This window comes from Vigna angularis, chromosome 9, assembly GCF_016808095.1.
Source record: "Vigna angularis cultivar LongXiaoDou No.4 chromosome 9, ASM1680809v1, whole genome shotgun sequence".
In the NCBI taxonomy this organism is placed as follows: Eukaryota; Viridiplantae; Streptophyta; class Magnoliopsida; order Fabales; family Fabaceae; genus Vigna; species Vigna angularis.
The window spans coordinates 5,305,685-5,312,277 of NC_068978.1; positions in this window are offsets into that span (position 1 = coordinate 5,305,685).

The window sequence follows — 6,593 nt, forward strand, 5'->3', positions numbered from 1 at the left end:
ACCAAAAAGAACATAAGTTTTTTTTAAAAAATTATATTACTCATGTAACAAATTTCTATGAAACTTTTTCTTTTCTTTACTCATCTCCACATGTCAAATGCTTTATCGTGTAATATTCTCCATTGCTTTCTTACTTTTCTTCTTGTTAAACACTATTTTTGCAGAAAAAAATGTACAAAAGAAAAATTTCTAAGAGAAAAAAGTATCAAGTAAAAGTCAAAACTAGAGTGCTAGAAAACTAGTTGGAATTCAGAAAAGTTAAAAATGTACTACATATTTTTTTCTTCTGTTTTTTCTTGATTTCTTTTAATAAAAGGGGACAAGATAAAGACCACCATCAAATGTTTTCTACGTTATACAATGCTTCTGCTTTTCTAAATATCTCGTTTAGTGCAAACCGAAATCCTTTAGCCCTAAAACCAAGCATGCCCTTTATGGTAATTATCCTTGGAGAAAACAAAAAGAAGAGTAATTCTAACGTGTACCTTTAAGATAGTGTGCATGCATCTCTCACCACCTAATTTAAATTAAGTAAATAAATATTATATTAAAAAGTTTTAAGTGTCTAAGTAAATTATAATTTTAAAATGAAATATTTAAATTAAATTATTGCATTAAAAATAAAAATAAAAAATACTGTTTACAATATACTAAATTTACCGTATTTATACAAACTAATAAATATATTAATTAATTAAATTACACGTCTAAAATTTATATTTTTAATTTTTTTTATCATGTCAACACTAAACAAACTTGAGTTAGTACCAAAGATTAAAAAAAATCATAAAAATGTAAATATAATAATTACGATAATTAGAACTAAATTTGATTAAACTTGTAAAAAATAAAATAAAAATCTAAATATTATTTTTTTTCTCAAATCTAATAGTTGCATATCTTTGGCTAGATTCATGCACACAAGTTTAGAAGGTACATACAAAAGCTCTGGTAAAAGAGTACAAATACACGGATTTGATGTAGTGAAGAGTGATTAATTTCTGGAAACGATTAAATTTTTTTTTTTACTGTAAGAATTAAATCTTATGAAAAAATATTTATATTCAATGTTCGATCATCTTTCGAACTCTGGAAAAGTGTATAGTTGTGGGATAAAAAAGGAAAAAAGGAAACACGGTAAAACGGGAGAATTTGCACTTCTGAGTGGTGTCGTTTTGATGATGGCCAAGTAGGTATTGTACTATATCTTTCAGTGCCGTTTCCAGTTAAGTCAGATTTTAGGTAAGCATGTCCAATCCATTTCAATATTAAAAAAGGCCATAAACACATTCATTTTTCTACTACCAATATATTGCTTATTTAATGAGCTTCGAAATATTTAAATATTTTTGAAGTTTTAAAATAAATGTAAGCCAAAACCAAAACCTGAGTTTACTACAACCAATTTTCTCACATTTCAATTATTAAATAAGAAAAATGATGGCAAAATGTATTTTTGACATTAATTAAAAATATCAAAATTTGTTAGTTTCACAGTCTATTAATTACTTTTAAATTTGAATATTTTTTATATCTTAACTTTCAATAAAAATTAGAATCAATTTTTTTTAATTTAATCTCTTATTTTAAATGTATTTTTAAGATAATATTGAAATAAAAATATATCACATTATGAATTAAATTGGACTAAAATTTTTTAGTGAATTTTAAGAACAAAAATATTCAACTCATTATTTTAATTAATAAAAGGGTTTGTTAGAGAAGATGTTTCTAACATCCATTAAATAATATTTTTCCACCATTAATGCCTACAAATTTTGTAATTTAGGCTAGTGCGTGACGTTTTAAGTGTAACTAGTGTTCATACAAAAGACTCAATCAACATGAGATATGTAACATCCTCAAAATATAGCATAATACTATATCATAGATTAATTACATATAATAATAGAATAGATCAGTTCATTAAGAGTTAGTAAAGTATTTAACCACTGCAATTATCAAAAAATAACCATAAAACTAAAAACTTTACAGAATATCATAAGTTTGATACAAAACATAGGAATAAACTGAACGGTGATACAACACACTGTATAAACCGATCGGTTTGCAAAAGGAATACTAAATCTATTGACCGAACGATCCAATTCAAAACTATACATAACAGATGACCGAGCGGTCATAACTTAAGCGACAGGATCTTCGCCTTCCAACACTTGCTCCACTGAACACTCTGTTCACATCCACAGGATGATCATCGCAAAGGAAAAAAAAATCGAACAGACAAGACAAAACATAACAAGAAAATAGGGTAAGCTATTGTAATTTAATTATAAACACATATATGCATTTAATGCAAGTTCAATCTGTTTGAAATCGAACGGTACATCATACAACAATGAATACAATTCATCACATACAACCAAAACATCATCATTCATATAAATATATATATATATATATATACATATATATATGTATATACATATATGTATGTATATATATATGTATGTATATACACATATATATGTATGTATATACATACATATGTATGTATATACATACATATGTATGTATATACATACATATGTATGTATATACATACATATGTATGTATATACATACATATGTATGTATATACATACATATGTATGTATATACATACATATATATGTGTATATACATACATATATATGTGTATATACATACATATATATATACATACATATATATATATATATACATACATATATATGTATATACATACATATATATGTATATACATATACATATATATATATACACGTATATACATATATATATATACATATATATATATATATATATACATATATATATATATAACCGACACTATAACTTGATCATCAAGATTGTATGAATATATGTAGCTACAGTCGTCCTTGCACTTGTGGTAGTGTAACAGCTGACACCAATCAAGCTACTACCCAATGTTAATCCCATACTACCTACCTCGGCACCCTGAGGCGGTAGGCATTCTCACTCATGAGTTACTCCTCTCTACTTGAGAATGAGTAACTCACAGAATATCTGGATGAACGCCAGCTTAACATATCTATATTCATACTTTACAATTCCATAATCATCCATGAGACATTCCTCTTTGGAGTTCTCTTCCACAATATTTGAAAGTATAAATCTTCAATTCTTAACATACACAATCATTCATCAATTAAATTTTCACATAATAAAGAGAAATCATGTGAATATTGGAGACCGAACACCATAGAAACCAATTACTAGACTCTTAGCTCAACCCAAAGAGTTTAAACCAACACTCATAACTTACACTGAAACTCTTAAAACTTATACCGAATATTATACTAAACCGAGTACTTATAGGTTATTGGATACTCTATCCAGACCGACCACTAGTTTAATATTAAAACACTACGATTTATACCGAGCGGTCATAAATAAATAATGTTGCTAATAGACCGAACCCAGTTAATGACTGCGTACGTAACACAGCCGAACGATCAACAGAACAAATCTTTGAATAACAATTCTTAAACCAAAATAAGATATTTTCCTTAATCTCTAACCCTCCAAACGTGATTTCTAAGTTATTTTAAACTTATTCCATTGAACCTATTGCACACTGCTCCCTACTCACCTTTTCACACACTCGCTTCTCCCACTCAGACTGATCGAACGTTCTACAATAGGAACTCCAATGCAGTTCATATGTCTTGGCCAAACACAGAATTTGAATACAATTCAATCAAACATACCAGCATTCATACATGCAAACATTCACACATCAATTCCAAACACAGGAAAATATAATTAAACCACTAGCTTCCCTTACCTTGAATAAACTAGGCACTTCCTAAGCTTCCACCACTTTGACTAACTAGCAACCACTTCTAAAGCAACTTACAACAATTCCGATCGGTAAAAATGGACCAACCAGAGGATCAAAAACAGAAACAGGTTCAGAGAGAGATAGATGAAGAACTCATGCAAGCGGAACAGTGCTTGCATGTTCCAAAAAATACCGAAACTTAAAAAGGAAGAATGATTTTACTTACCCACTTCACACAGAAACTAGATTGATGAAAACGAACTTCTTGCTACCAAAGAAGAATTCAAACACGGTCTAGATGATGATCAGAAGAAGAAGAAAGTGAGGATTTTTAGAGAGAAGGAGGAGAATTGTAGAGAGAAGGAGGAGAAACTCAAAAATCTGGAGACAAGAGGTGCATGCAAAAGTAGCTCAATGTTTGAAAATTTTGCTTATATATTACCGTCAAAAACTGATCGGCCAACCAGATACACATACCTGTCTTCCACTTTCTGAATTTTCCAAACCCTCGCATTAACACCTGGATTCCACTAAAAGCTGAATTTAATGGTTCTGACAAGATATAGTTGGAAAATTAAAAAATTGTAAAAGTAGACAAAATTAAAAATAAACATTTTTCTAAAACAAACTGAATGAAACACGTTTACCTGTCAAGAAAAGAAGTCTATAGAAATTAACAGTAGTTGTTTATCTCAAATCCACTAAAAAAAATGCAATATAAGAAAGCTAATTTTTTTTCTGAGAACAAACTATGAAGTGGATATGATACCATTTTTATTTAATGGATGTTTCATATGAAGTGGGTGATACCATTTTTATTTATTGAATATTCTAAATTAGAGATAAATAAATTTATAATAAAAGTCGATACAACTATTACTTTTAAGTCGAAGTTAAATTAAATTTAAAGTTTAGTTTTTAAAATTATTTAAAATGAACTTGGCAATGAAGATTGATTTTTTTTTTATTGCAAGTCTCCTTCAAATTTTAAGAGAAATATACCTGTGATATATATATGCATAAATAAATCAAAATATAGTCTCGATGATAAACAAAAGACATAATGTAAAACATGTAGGACTAAAAACATCACTGAGCATGTTCTCTATATATATCAGCAACACATAAATGCATGAATAGCAACAATACTTTTAAAAAATAAAGGTTAATAATTTTTTTTTATATAGAACAAGGTTTGATGAAAAACACCATTTGTGCAGGATTTTATGAAAACAGTTTCGTACTCATCAACATTTTCTGTTAAGAAAATGAGTTTGCAGAAGTGATTGTGAGTAATATAGATAAACGCTCACATTCATAACAATATTCTTTACTTTTAGATGTCATGGATATGAGAAAATGAAGTTCTTATTTATTTATTTGTTCCTTTACTATGAAAAGCAGAATAGAATGATATGCTATATCATCAAAATGACAAAAATCATGCATATTTCTTTTGTTAATGTCAACATCGAAGAGAATAATCCTTCTCTCTCTGTCACATGGTTGACTGATGGTTTTAAATGTTCGACAACACGTGGACAGCTACACTCTATTAGCTCCCTACAAAGCAGAGAGAATAATATATAAATGTTGACATGAACTTATATTTTGATGCCTCTTGTTTCTCACATAAAACGACTGCTGCATTGAAGCAATGTACTACTTCCAAGATTTTTCAGTTCCTGATATAGTTTATGTATCCTGCAAAGATCCTTGAGAGTTTCTTCATTAGGGTTAAATAATAATCATATTATGTAGATGTCTTTTTCTTCTTGAGTTATCAGGTGAAGAAGGTATCTGCAAGTGTGATATCAGTTAGAAAATGCTGATAACTGCTGGAAAGTTATTCTGTCATCTTCTTATATATGCAGCACTGTATTGTAGAGAATGTTCATATTCCATGACATTGTTATCTACTATATGTCTCAACATTTTTAGCTAGCACAGAAATCCTTAAGGTTACATCTATTGGTAATTTTGATATTCAAATACACTTAGAATTTGCAGGTCCACAAATGCACATAAGCAAATAATGTTTGCTTTCTTTATTTCTAGTATTTAACGGTTCAAGTAACTAAAGTTTTGCGAATTGTAGTAACCAAAAAATTGATGTTTTACTTCACTGCAACCACTGCGTGAAAGATTGAAGAAAGCTGGTAACAGTGTTGGTCAAAAGTCATGGAAAACAACATTAAATAATACGGAAGGAGAGACTGAATTATAAAAGTATACTTATTGTAACGCATAAACAACAAATTGACAACTTAACTGATTAATTACCTTTCCCATATATAAAAACGTTGAGCATCTCAAATATAATGTAATTATATTTTATTATTTGGGAGGATATATAAAGTATAGGAAAGTTGGTAAAAAGTCATCGAAAACAAACGTGTGGTTTTTTGTTAATTTTTTCTTATAAATATACTTATAGCAAGTATTTCTCATAAATTAAGTTAGATCGTACGTAAATTAAAAATAAGTTTTAAGAGAAACTATAGGCTAATTTTAAATTGTAAAAGAACTAATTTTATTTTGATTTTAATAAATACTTTATAGAAGACTTTATTGAGACCCTTGATTTCTATCTTTAAGTGGTTTAACCTCTTCCATACATGTTCATTTCCTTGTCAACTTCAAAAGGATGGGAATCCTTAAATGTGACAATAAACAGACTAATTAGTTAATGTTTCCCACTTTTTTGTATTTGCAATAAATATGTTCTACAATAATTATGTTTTGTGTCTCTCTTTCATAACATGATGTTTCAATGCTGTCATTA